Source organism: Apis cerana, linkage group LG10 (assembly GCF_029169275.1).
Source record: "Apis cerana isolate GH-2021 linkage group LG10, AcerK_1.0, whole genome shotgun sequence".
NCBI classification, from domain to species: Eukaryota; Metazoa; Arthropoda; class Insecta; order Hymenoptera; family Apidae; genus Apis; species Apis cerana.
The window spans coordinates 5,375,425-5,390,281 of record NC_083861.1 but is presented as its reverse complement, the minus strand read 5'-3'; the positions used below and the strand labels follow the sequence as shown (position 1 = coordinate 5,390,281).

Here is a 14,857-nt window from a genome sequence, read left to right as displayed (position 1 = left end):
TAATAACCCTAAATTGACTGCAATTAATTGATAATATCGAAAGCAACTATTGCAAATTAAAAAAAAAAAAAAGGAACATCTTTCAATCCAGTTCGATACCAGATCTCTAAATTCAAATTTCTCTTATCAATCCTACTCTCACCCATTTAAAATCCTGGAGGAGGGGCTATCTTCTCCTCCTATCTAATCCTCCTTTTGCCACGTGTATATGATCGATGGAACAGCATCGAAAAATAAAGTTTCCCCATTTTACCGTTCGAGATTAATTATTCCGGATCGACAGATCGGTAATCGGTTTGATTAATTCGAGGAATGCGGAGAGCCAAAGGAGATCACGATTCCCCTCTCGAGATCGGGCACCAGCTGTTCTCAGCGCGCTTACTTTCACGGTTCGCGGAGGATGGCACGAGGTGTCGTCGTTTTGTACATTCGTTCCATTCGTTGCGCGGATATTTACGATCGCTCGGCTAGAAATTGCCAGATTTTTTTCTTTCTCTTTTTTCCGATATGAATCTTATCGACAACCTCGTTTCCAAGGGTCAAACCGATCCATTCCCTCCCAACTATCGATATTATAATTATTCTAATGATTCTCAAAAAGATCAGGATTGAAGGATCGTTGTTGCGTTAGAATGTTCGATTTCGTGATTAATTATCGAGAGTTTTAAGTTTTCACAGACTCACAATATCTTTTTCCTCTCTAGAAAAAGAGAACAGTCTACGTTATAGATTAAATTGTTCTAATACCAAACGATCCTCGACTTTCTTTTCAAAGAATATCGATCAATTTCCAAAAGAAACGAGAGATGAACAGTCGTCCAATGAATAAATTAATCCAGATGAATCCATTTACATCCGAGATCTCGAGGTCTCGTCAGTCAGCCAGATTAATCTTTCACCTCTTCTCTCTCCCCTCTCTCCACTGAAGAATCAGAAATGGAATGGAATGTTCGACTCCTCGGAAGCAAATGGCGCGTGCAAATGGGCGCATTGTCTCGCCCTCCCAAGTACAAATTGGAAGCTTTTTCAGATTAAATCGGACAATGCGGGCGAAACGAGGCGTGATAAGCACGGTTTCGGTAGGCTGTGTCTCGCCGCGGGGCGCATCCATCCTGATAATCCTTATCTTTCATCGATATCATCGACCTCGTCAATCTACCTCGGACCACCTACCAAGCGTTCACGCGAGGTCACGCCAACACGTGGAATTTCATCACGACATTTTAAAACGATTGAAGCCATTAACGAGCTCGTCCGCGCTCCTCGAGATGAAATCTTCGCGGAACTTTCGAACTCGTGCGAGAAAAGGAGGATTTGTCTCTCTGTCTCTTCTCATTTTTGGGGAAATTATACTTCTAAGCTTCTTTGTACGCGGTTTTTAACGTAGTTTGAGCCAGTGTTTGAGTTTTTTTATCTTCGGCTGCGAGAAGGAAATAATTGGGGTCTAATTAGAAGGTCTGTGCTTGATGGAGGAGAATAGAGGGTAATAATTGATGTGAATAGGTTGTTTGTGAATAGGTGCGATGATATCGAGATAGGATGAGGATTGTGTTTAACGTGTATATGGTTTTGTAATGTGGAAATTTTTTATTATTTTTTTTTTTTTAAATATATAAAGGTAGTTTAAGCGTGAAATGATTAATTTAGGAAATACGTGAATGTTATTTATTTCGAATGAATAACATTGTATTGGATCTCTTTCTTTGCGTTATATGTTATATTAAGTTATTATATTAAGTAATAAAAAAACTGTCATTTCTTTCACGATAGGGAAAAAACGTAGAGTAAAAAAAACCTGAATTGCAATACTTTTCGTATACATCAATTGCAAACGATTATTGAAACTTAAAATTACATTTAGAATTATTTAATTTCTATTGTATTATTAATTCTATGTGTAATTTTATTGTACAATTTTACTAATATAATTGGTAATGTTATTGTCCATAATATTTTATTCACGTTTCATCTTCTATGTTATATTTTTCTATTCTTCTCGTTCATTCCACTTCGCATTTATCTTCAAACGCGATTTCCCTCGAGTAAATAATAAATTAAAGGAACGATCCAGACAAGAGAAATCTTAGCCAGAAAAAAACAGAGAATAAAAAGAGAGAGAAGAAACGATCGAGTCTGAAGAAAACGTCAAAAAAAAAAGAAGAAAAAAAAAATCTGTTTTTAGATATCGCCGGGGCACAGTCGAAAACTATAAAAATTCCTCGCACGGTTTCCCGAAAAACGAAAGCGAAATAACAAATTCCAGATTCGGACAAGTTGAAAACTAAAACCCAGGTCCCGAATCGGCAATAAAAGTCTCTGGAGTACGACGTAAAACGCCATTTTTGGAATTCAGATCCTTGTGGCTCGCGTTTAGGCAGACACCTTTCTTTCTATAATATAAAACGATGATATTTTTATTTCTCGAAAAATAAATTATTTTTCAACCAGTTGGCCAACTCGTGAAGAAACTGTAGAGGAGTTTCATATATCGCCAATTTATATGTCTCGTTACTTTACAACCCTAGATCCTTTCGAGTTTTCTCTCTCTTTCTCTTTTTCTCTTCTTTTTTTTTAACACGATCTGTCGTGGAAAAAAAGTTTGGGGGAATTTTGACGGGCGAGTTTGTTCGTTTTTTTATGGAAATGGAGAATATTTTAGGATCTTTTGGACGTTTAGAATATTCTAAAACGTTTCGATTGAAAAGGGATAAAATATGTACAACTTTTAAATCGTTGTCATATAAAATAACAATTTTCAATTGATCGGGATTTTTATTTTATATTTTTATACCGTGTTATTCCATCGAGATGAAATTATATTAAATCGATTAAAGAGATAGGTTGAATCGAAATTCGTTAAATTTCAAAATATATCGATAATATTATATTTAACTTTTAAAGTTGCTGTTATTAATATTACTCGACTCTTAATCGTATTGGTGAATTGCGAATACCTGAACGAGTTCCTAATTTTATCAATATAATTAAGAAAATGAAATCTTGTTTCGCTAATCAAATAATTAATAATCACTTTGCTTGGAATATGTTTATATCGTGTTGTATATCGTTGCGTATCACATTTTTTTTTAATCTTTAAATAAATGCATAAATGATGTGTGCAGTCTAACGATAAGGATATTGTGAAAGGAATTAGTTAAGTGTAGCAGCACTGTCGAGAAACTTGGCTAGAAAGAAAGAAAAGGAAAAGGAATGATCGATAAAGAAAAAAAAGGGCTTGAAGAAAATATTAATTTCGAGAAGAATAATTTTGAGAACGTGTTTCGATGTAAATTTCGAAAGCGGTTCGAGAATCGAGTTAGAGAGTTTTATAAATTTGAATCGTGAATCTCTCTGCAATTGGTTTTTTCAGCCTGTTGATCAAAGCAAATGACATATGAATTCCCACGTTAGAGAAGTTGCTTGTAGTCGAATGACACGCGTGATTCTCAAGATTGTTAGCACACATTTTCCCTAAACGATTTGTTATCCTGTAACAACCTTTTTTTCTTCTTCTTCTTTTTTTCCGGCGAAAAATCAAGACGTATATTAAAATATACACATTATTTGGATCGATAAATATTTTCCAATTGGAAAATATTCACGTATCTAAATATACGTAAATAATTTCACTCTTATTTACAATTTTTCTCTATAATTATTTTCGAACCATTAATCATCGCAGAATAATAAATATTTCTTAAAAATAATGTTCAATGATATATCGAATGATATATTTAAAAAAAAGGAAATTAATATTAGAAACGAGAATGAGAAATATTCGAAAAAGTATTTTCCGTAAAGAAAAGGATTAAAAATCGTATTATATGGATCGTTAGAATGCGATGATGAAAATTGTTCCATTCAAAGGAATGAAAAGTATCAGTCTGAAAAGTCACGTTTCGATCACGGTTTTGTGGAGCTGTTTGGCGTTCGAGTTAGTCGCGTATGCATAATCGTATTATTTAGGCACGTGTGATTAATTATGTATGCGCGAGGATGTGCGTGCACGAACGATCGAATGGATGACTCTGAATCGCATTGTTCTAAAAATCGAATCGGGATGCTCTAGAATGCGGATTTTCTCGTTTCACTGGATTCTCGAAATCCAGTGAGCTCCTATTTATAAAAGATTGTTCTATAAAATAAGATTTTTGATCCCTATATGGACGACAATTATTAAGTTATCTCCAATAAGATTCTATTTCTCTGAAAGAGAAAAAGAAAGAGATTTCTGGATAAATTATAACGAACAAAATTATTATCAAAATTTCTTTTTTCTTTTTTTTCTTGCCTATAATATCTAACAGTAAAAAAAAAAAAAGAATGTTTGTGACATTCTTTCGCCATCAAACACCTGACACCGTTAATCATCAACGCCAGTGTCCTAGTCCAGTGTGTAATTTTTCAAATGATCAAGAATACAAGTTCGAACGAAATGTAAGCTCGTTAAAGTCTCGAAAGCATCCTTCTAACAGCCCAATTGGGGGAGGGATTAAATTACCCCCGCTTAATTGCTCGTTCACCACCTGGCGCGCGAATCTTCCAGACATCCTGCTTTGGAAAATTAATCGTGCAAAACCGGACCACCTGCGTGCAACATCATCGATACATCGATTCTCTCGATGATTGTGCAACCAATATTAATATTGGTGGATATAAAATTTCTTATATAAAGTTTAATTAGACGCGAAATTGATTATTTTTCCTTTTTTCCAGAGCTACTCTTTTTTTTTCTATGAAGATTGATGGTCTACCTCTTTGCTGTCCGATGGCGGATTCTTCTGGTGAGCGATATTTTTTATTCTCTTTCGATTTATTTTTCAATTCTATTCCATTTGAATAATTTCTCTTATCAATCTTTGATTAACATTCCGATTCCTCGACGTTTGATGAACGATTTAGCGTTTCCAAAAAAGTTAATTCCACTATTTCTCTCTCTCTCTTTCTCTCTCTTTCTCTCTATATATATATATGTTTAAATTAAAGTTTATTATAAGTAGATATTACTAGCGACTAGTGAACAACTTTTCCATTTCACCAAGAACTAGCAATTATTCGCAGTTATATTTATAATATGACTCAATATGGTGGAACTAGTCAGCCTGGAATTTTGCTATTCTGCAAATCGCGTCTATAAATAATTTCATTACTTGTCCATCCCATTTTAATTGCTAACAATAATTGGAAACAATTTCAATGGGATAAAATGGAAGGAATGAAAATATTATCCATCGAAGCCAACCCCCTTTTTTCGCGAAACTCGAGCAAAAGTCGATCGGACATAAATAACTCGTAATTGAATAAATTTCACTATCAGTTTTGCGAATGTGAAACGTCAAAAATTCGAAATTTATTCTTGGCGCACGATAATTGGCCTTGAAATTGAATAATCGATCCACGATCCTTTTTTTTTCTTCTTTTTTATTTTTTTTTTCAACGAGCGTGTGCGTGCTGAATCTTGAATGATATAATTCAACGATCACAGTGATCCGCGACGACGATCAAAAATAGCAAAGTTGCAATCGAGTTTTGCACGTAACGAAATTTATGCGCTCGTGAAACGAACAAGTTTGCGATACGATGCTATTGCTTCGTGACTCGCAATCAGTGTGAATTATAGCGCGGTATTTCGCGTATGAATCTAATATTCGTCGAGAATTTCGAATCCAGTTTTTTTTTATACTCGTCGAAGTCACGAATCCACGGAAATTTTAAACGTTGAGCATTGTGGATAAATCAAAGATAAAGATTTCGAATATTTTCAGAAAGAGATTTTCTAAGAGAGAGAAGGAATATTTTAATTTTCCAATATCTTCATCAGATTTAGAATATTTTAATTTTTTTGAAATATCTTCGAATTTGGATATTACGAATATTCAGAAATTTTATTTATAGCTGTATCAAACAGAAGTGATATTTTTTATATCACTCGTAGAGATATCGAACGTTCCCATTTTGATATTCATGATACAATTTCGGATATTCAATATTCACAAAAATTTCGAATAATTTAATATTCTCATACACACGCACACACGCGTACAATTATCGTATTATCGATATGTAATTACAATGTTTGGTTTTCAAACTACTATTAAATGAATACCCTACGTATATATATATATATATCCAAGCATATTTAAAATTTTAAGCCAAATATTGCGTGAAATTGGAATTCGTAATGGTAATTGTGCAAATTGTTGCAGTTAAGCAGTGTAATAGCAGTATATAACCATAAGATCGGTATTTGGAACACGTGAAATCGCTCGATCTTTTGATCTTCTTTTTTCTTTTCTTTTTTTTTTTTTTTTACAATTTTCAATCGTTTTTAAAGCGCATTACAACGTGGTTTATTTCGCTAGATGAGATGTTGGAAATAATGCGAGAATCGTTAAGAATAATTACGGCCACGTTGATACTTCAATCCGTTATCTGGGAAAAACGTATCACGTGTCCGTTCTTGGCCAAAATGGCCGGACAGGTTAACAGGTTGTTTGAACTAAAAATGAAAAAAGAAAGAAGAAAAAAAAACTCCCGTCTTTAATTGTATTATTATTATACTCGTGCAAAAATACTCGATGAAAGCTTGCTCACGCTTGTGTTTGCGCTTCGTTTTGCAAATAAAATGAATTAATATGGCTGCAATTATTTCTTTATTGTGTGTGTAAAAGGTGTTACGAGGAGAAAAATTACACAGTGAACGGATTTAAAAGTTGTAAATTTTAATATTCTTCTTCATCAACATGGGCAATTGAATTTAGAAACCAGTGTTTTCTCTACGTGTAAAATTAAACAAATAATAATGTAACGTATTAATATCCGTTATTATGTGCCATCTTCTTTCAAGAAAGGGAGAAAGTTTCGAATTGCAAATTACTATTATTTATATAATAAATTTTACGTAATGAAAAGTATAAATTCGTTTCAAAAAAAAAAAAAAAAGAAAAGAAAAAAAGAAAAAATTCAACTTCTCGTTGTGCAAGAGATCCACTGCCGTTAATCTTGGGAAATTTTTAACTTCGAAATTAAATAATTCAATATATTCAATGCATCCGTGTAAATTAATTCGACATTTGCGTGCAATTTTTAATATTTCAATGAAATCAATGAAATAGTTCAAAGTGTTGAATCGTTCGATATGTACATACATTTTTTGAAACAAAAATTGCATTTCGAAATTCGCTCTCGTCCCAAAAAAAAAAAAAAGAAAAGAAAAAAGAAAAAAGCTAAGAGCTAGTAAAAAGATCGGCGCGCCATCTGTCATGAGCATCAACGTTCTCGATACTAGCGCAAAAAAAGAAACGTGATCATTGGTGCAAAACAGCGTGACAACGTTCAGGACGAGAAAGAACTGTTCACCGATCGACACGTTCGCCATCACGAATGTTTTATAGTTAATTAATAGCACGGCGGTCGCGGCCGATGGAGACCAGGAATTTTTCAGCAATTATTCGTTTCGTCGGCGCACGCAACGCCGCCTCGACGACCGGCCGCCATTATTAACATTGTAGCCCGAGTTTGTTTCCTTTCTCAGATTAAATCTAAATGAAAGCGAAACAGAAGAGTCTCGTGCTGAATCCTCTTTCCAAAGAAACGAAAAATTCGTTCGTGAAAGAAGGGAAGGGAAGAGAGACGTTATTTTAATAAATTTTAACAGAGAAAAATTAAACGCAAGGAGAAATCTTCGCCTAAAAATATCGAATTGGATCGATGGTTATAAATCAATAGGTTTTAAAATTTCTTTTCTGTACAATACACACGATTCATTCGAATTTATTCGTCAATTTTCTACGAGGAGCAAGTATTCTAGGGACAGGTATTTCTAGGGACATTTCTAAGGCGCCTAGTAATATTTACGATCCACTTGAAAAAAGATATTTATTCACTTATCGAAGAAAATGTTTAAAATCATAAAGCAATTCCTCGTTCAAATTTTCCAACATTTCTCATCATTATAGTGTAATAATAATAACAGAGAACAGAGAAATCGACTATTTACCATATATTTCCTTTACAATACGACGAAAATATCGATCCACGAACTAAAAATATCCAATTGAAAAATCAATGAATCGTTATATACACAAAAAAGTAGGAATAAAAACGGGATAGAGATCATCATTTTGATTAAACGCTCGATGTTTTCGAGGGGAAGAGACGAGGGGATTAAAGATTTCTCATCGCGAGTGAAAATCGCGTGTTTCGCGTGTACACCGGTCTAATAGATCGGTCAATCGTTTCGCCTAATCGTCGGTTGTTCGGTTTTTCGAAACCGCGAGGAAAGCATGTTTCCGAGCGGGCGCCAGGATCGTAATTCACTTTCACCGATCGTCCATGTGTCGAGCTTGTTTGCATCGAGAGACTTGTCGTTTCTTCTCTGCCTGCCGACGCGAAATTCCACGACTCTCGTTGCGTGGAGAATCGTTGCGCCGTTGATCGTGTGGCGCACGATTTACCGTGTTACGTGTTACAACGCGAATAATAAACGGTGTTACCACTTCATCAGACGATATATATATATATAATCGAGTGCGAGATGATCTCTATAGTTGAGTCTTGGGATGGCGGAGGGGGATCTATTATATATTTAATTTTAAGAGATTGAAAGAGAAGGTGGAATATTTGTGGAGATCAAATTAAATGATGATCGAAAGATACGTTTTATATTAGCACGTACGTGATTTTTCCACGAGTGACAAAAATATATTCCTTTATTTTTAAGAGTATATGGGAATATTCCATCAATTATTCGTATTTTTTTCTTTATTTTTAAAACGAAACGAAGAGGAACGAATGGTGATAATCGGTCGAATTGTCAAAATGGAACATTCGTGTATCGTTTAAACAGAAAGGCAAATGTTACTGAAAATCAAGTTATTCGATAATTTAATATTCTATATTTTCTATTTATTTATTTATTTATTTTGTTTTGTCGGATAATTAATTAAAAATTAGATTAACAACGTGCAATACTCGCTCGTATTCCACGTGGCACACATGCATATAATTTCATCGATTAATTAAGGATCCAGGATATTACTGTTTCATTGTGATCAATTTATTACCTAATAAATAAATTCTTGTTCAAAGTTTTCTAATAAGAGGTTTTCTAATTAACGACACAATTACGATAAAAAGATAAGGAAGTTCTCTCGTTTGTGGCGGTGGAGATTTCCTATAACAGTTAATTAGAAAATCTAAAAATTTCATTCTTTTTCGATACGCGTGCGGCTAACGGTATTTATTAAAATTATTCTTAATTACCATAGAAAAATCATTAATTAACAATAAAGATACGCCTAGAAGATTTCTTTGCCCTTCTCTAATCGAATCGATCTCTTGCGTAAATGGGAGTAGACTGGAAACCGGGTTAATTGTTCCTCCTGCTGTATTCTTTGTCTTCCCTCTTCTTTCTGATTATTATTAGCAAATGGAAAGAATATTCTGATCAAATATTAAGATCGACAAGATCGTGTTTACAAATAGTATAACGTAGCATAAACAGAGAATGAATTGTTACGAATCGTGGTCAGGGATTGTATCAGATACGCTATTCATCGTTCTTAATTTAGAGAGGAAAAAGCAGCTCGAACGAAACTTCCTGAATCCTAAACAAAGAAGACTGGTAACACACAATCGTACAAAGTGTTGATAAATATTTCGCCTGAAACACCTTTCCACTTGATGATAACACGATAAAACGAATCGGTTGACAGTTCCACGTGAAGAAAAAAGGGAAAAAGAAAAGAAAACATTGTTTCAATAAGAAACAATGAGGTAATAATTCGCAGCATTGATAATTGGAACGAATTAAATTAATCAAGGCTCGATATGGAAAAAAAAGAAAAAGAAAAGAAAAAAAAATTCTTGGAGGCACGTCCTTTCTGGATCGATCAGATTTCGATCCTCGGTGCATTGTCGGACGTTTTCGATGCTCGTAGCTCAACGGGTGAAAGTGCTTAGCGACGTTGGATGCGAGCTTAATGCAAATCGAAGGGAGAATCTCGCTGACATACCCTCATTTGCATAACGTATTGTCGCTTTTGAAGCGAGCCGGCCTGAGAGAAATCCGGGATGTAAGAGTGGACTTGCACGATGCAAGAGAATAATTCGACTTGGATAACATTCTTGGAATCTTGGAAGTCGACACACAATCGACACGCACATCTCTTCGATTCGACAAAAATTTCGATGGAAATACGAGGAATATTTTACATAACTTACGATTCTCGAGACGATGATTTTAAATTTTTTCTTCTTTAGAAACGAGGAAAATGATTTTTTTCGTAACATGAGTCGTTCCTTTTGTTTCTTATATTCTTCCACTTTCCACTTTGGCAGGGAAGGGTTAATGCGAGAATCGTAGATGGACAGGTATCCGTGTTGAGAAAATTATGATCGTTCTGATCATTTCTGATAGTTTTATCATTTTCTCCGTTGCAAATGTCGTTGAAATAACATCTTGGATTCCTAATATCATTCCTCGAAATCTAAGGTAATCATTTTCAGTAAAGTAAGTATAATAGATAGTGGATAATTTAATGTTTTTCTTCTTCTTTTTTTTTCTCTAGACTCTAGAATATGAAAGTATGGATATTAACTAATTCTATTTTCAAATCTGACACACATTTCTCTGTGTTTCTTTCACCGACGAATAAAAATATATTTGATTATTCTATGTAAAGAAAAAAGAGGGGAGGGGGGAGAAGAAGAAGAAGAAAGAATTATAAAAAAATCTAAAAAAACACAAGAATCATTTTATTATTGTTATTTACATTGTCGTATCAATTATATTTTATATAATACGTCTAATTACGAGATTATATCCCCGGTATGTTATTCCGGGACTTGAAAAAGAAATTGTAAATCCTAAAATTGACTTGATAAATGTATCTATGAATAACTGCGTAAATCATAACTTTCACCTGACCATAAATCTTTATTTTTATTAACGATACTTCGATAAATATTTGCAGAAATAAACAGGGAATAAAACAATATATGCACGTTAACTTAATTTTCACAATACACGTAGAAAGGAATTTCATTCTTTACCTTTATGATACGACAAATGAAAATAAGCAAGGAGTAAAATGATATCGATTGATCAACTATATAACGATATATATATCTCAAAAAATAAATAATAAAAAAAGAAAAGAAAAATGGAACAATATCATCATCGACCTAATTCCATGCCTCTCCTTTGCAAACTTATGTTTCTACTTAAATTTCCATCATATATCAGAGTATACAAAGATTGTACAAGATTCAAATCGAATAAAAAGGAACAAGGAATTAACAATGATTAATAGAATTATGTATAAAGATGAACCGATTCTTTCGAAACGTTTTCCATTCCACACTGGCTTGGAGACTCTTGGAAACAATCTTGAGCAGACGAAAGAGAATTTTTTTCCCCTCTCCCCTCCCCCTCCTTCCCTCCTTCCTCCTCCCTCCCCTCCCCTGCCCGCTTGTCCACTTAGAAACCGAGGAGTAGAGAAATCGAAAAAGAGAGATCCCGGCGTTTTCTTGCGATGAGTCGAAGCGTTTATCCGGTATTCGAGTGTCGCGGCGAGAAACGGACACGAAACGCGGCGTAAAAAGCGTAAAAATCCAATCGGCCGCTCGTTATACCGATATTTTTCCGACTCGGGCAATTCTCTCTCTCTCGTGAAACGAGGAGAAATAAAGCAACGTCGTGGAATCCCCCCTCCCTTTCTTTTGAGAATCGTCGTCTAAAATCAATGAAACGAGGAATATCAATCACGAGATCTCGTCACAGAATCCCGACCTGTTTACAAAAGTATTGTTAAACGCGTGGATTAAGGGTCGAAAATAATTGGAAATGGCCTTTCCCTGTTGAAATTGAAACTTTTCAAAAAAAAAAAAAAAAAAGAAATTGGTAAAAACTTGAACGATAACGAATGTGTAATACTGTTGTTATTTGAACACGGATTAGACGAGAATACAATGATGACAACTGATGAGTTAAAAATTGTTTTCCACGAGCGATATTCCCTTCCCTACCGATCTCCCCGACGCGAAAGCAAGCTGCATCGTTCCGCTGCATCGAGCCGGATGGATCGCCATGATGGAAACAATCGTTCCAACTATTACGTTATCGTAGATCTGTTTCGGGTCAGAAGGAACGGAGGGGGAGGGGGAAGGGGGAAAAAAATGAAGTCGATGACCAACAACCTCGGCGCTGGCCCCAGGAGGAACAAAGGTGTGCGGTTGCGTTCACTTAAGGAGGCGGGGATCTAATTTCACGCTGTCATTGCATAATTCTGGATGCGAATATAACACCCGAGGCGCGTTTTTACTCCCTCCGATTGGATAGATCGATCCCGATGCTCGTACAACGTACAATCTGGTTAATTTCGTTTCTGCCGATTAATCTTTCTCCCCTCCCCCCCTCCCTCCCTCCCTCTCCCCGCTGAGTTTGAGCCGAGTTTATCCAAGAGGATCGTTTTTTCGTTTATTTTCTCGGATATCTTATACGTATATTAGTGTTTGTTTGTTTGTACGAGATTGAAGAAGAGATTGAAGGGGTTGGAGGGGGGAATTATTTGTAAAATAAAGATGTAGCACGTGGAGTGTTTCGTTAATGAAATTTAAAAAGATAGGGAAAAGTGTTTCGTATGGTGCTAAAACAGTGTTTGAATTGAATTTACGTAGGTGAAGAAGTATTTAGGTTAGGATTGGAAACTACAAGTTTTCTCGATGAAGCATGCTATCCCAGTTCTTCAAGATATTGAAAGACGTTCGTTAAATTTTCTTCCTTTAGTATTTTGAATTCTAATCAATCGTTTTAAAAATTATTTATTTATTTCGTCTTCATCATTCATCCATATTTGATTGCATTATGTTCGCAGAATTTATTATTATTATTTTTTTTTTTATCAGACGATTAAAGGTCGAGGTTAGGAACGAGAAGATTAATTCTATCGTTATATTTGTTCCGTCATAATGCAACTTATTGTTTTGCAAATTATATTATCTTCGATTTTGCAAACAGATGACGTAGAAATAAACAAACGTCTGGATACTTTTGATTGTTTGTATACCTGCGTGTGTAATATTTACACGCTATAGTAGTTGTTTGAAATATGTTGCAAACGTTTACGCGCCATATTTCAAGTTACGAGCGCTTTAATTGCGAGCTGTGCCAAAACATGGCAGGTGCTCCAATGCTAAACTCGCGTTTTAATTGATCGTTAGCCGCCACACGAGAAAGATTTAATTCCTTCGATTGTATTTGTGCTCTCCTCGTTTTCTAATGTTTCGATTTTTATTCAAAATTCAACGAAGCATAGAATCGAGGAATTTAAATATTTTTCTCGAGATTTTCCTCAAATCTTGTCGTATAAATTTGAATGAAAACCAAGGTATATATATAGGTGTACAATTATGTATGCAATGAATCAAATTTTCGATGCGAAACGAAATATACACAGTTTGGAATAAAAAAATTTAATTTTATATTTAAAAAAACTTGACGTTCTCGCGTTATTCGAGATAAATCAAGATATTTATAAGAAAATGCAGTAAGGTTGTTTCAGAAGATGAATCGAAACACCAGAGACGAAAAGTAACGGCGTGTCTAGCCATCAGCATAGCAACTCGTTGAATATCTAATTAATCTAGGAAGTTGAAGGAACGAATTTCGTATTTCAAACACGTACAATACACACGAAGATAACCAAGGAATCAGCTCTCAAAGTATTTCTCTGTCTCGACAAGCGGAATCATTTCTCAGTAGAATTCAAAACGTTGGGTCTAAAGTTATCGATGATTTTAGACTAATATATTGCTCATCGGGATGTGAACAAAATTATAAAATGACGAAAAAGTTATGTACGGAATCGAAAATCCGTGATTCAGGAAGGAAAATGAAATTATTCAATTTGAAGTATATCGTAAAATTGTTGTAAGAAACGTATTCGTATAATTTTATCAACAAACATATTTTATCGTTACTTTTCACCTTAAATTTTTCATTCCAACGAACAATAATAAAACCATATATCCAACGATGAAAAGTGTTTCTTGAACTTCTATTCTCGAACGTCCTGCAAAACGTGAAACCTTCAACTGCTACTCACGTCGTTGAGCAACAAAGACACTTCAATATCACTTCTTTCATTAGCATGCAAACGATGCAGCCACCTTCGGTATCTTCAACTCGAACGTGCCTCTGAACTCTGAACTTTCCAAATCAATTTTCCATACGCGTCTCCCTCAACAATCTCCAAACGAGAAGAGAACGAAAAGCTACGAACGATCCTCCCCTACGATCATCCCCTTGCATACTCCCCCAACAGTTCGATTAAATCATACTAAAAAAAAAAAAAAAGATAACGAAACCATCCAACATTTTCCATTTAAACATTTCGTCCAAAAACAAGAAAGAAAAAAAACTCTGCAAGAGATTTCCCGCATGCAAAATTCTCACTTTCCTACGCTTTCGCGAGCGCGTTCGATCCCCTTCCCGCTTCCCGGACGAAAGAGCCTTGGCGAAAACTTGTCCACGCGAAACACCTCGAAACAACTCTTCCACTGAAAAATCGCAACAGCCTAGCCGCTTTCGCAACACGGACGAGTGCTCGCCTCATACACACCCATACCACACACATTATCACGAACGCTCGACGAACGCGCAGATCGTTGCACCGACTCGTATCCACGCGGTCAGACCACCGCACACGTACGCACGTACACACCTGTGCGTGCCGGTGTGTGTTACATACATACACGGCTTACACCCGTACGAGATGCGCGTAAGGACGTCTGCCCACACGGGTGTAGAGGCGTAGAGAGTGTACGCGTAAGGTGTAGTATACGTGCGCTTGCA

General features: G+C 35.3%; 1 protein-coding gene and 1 long non-coding RNA gene across 12 annotated transcripts in view; one reads left to right on the top strand and one right to left on the bottom strand.

Annotated features, from left to right (window-relative positions):
* Window positions 1-14,857, top strand: part of LOC133666848 (uncharacterized) — a 77,370-nt gene that overhangs the window by 50,301 nt on the left and 12,212 nt on the right. For all 9 annotated transcript variants that reach the window (XR_009831593.1, XR_009831598.1, XR_009831591.1 and 6 more), the window contains exon 4: window positions 4,717-4,784. This is a non-coding gene — a long non-coding RNA (uncharacterized LOC133666848). The remainder of the gene's footprint in view (window positions 1-4,716; window positions 4,785-14,857) is intronic.
* Window positions 1-14,857, bottom strand: part of LOC107992891 (protein sister of odd and bowel-like) — a 160,067-nt gene that overhangs the window by 142,349 nt on the left and 2,861 nt on the right. The window lies entirely within an intron of this gene.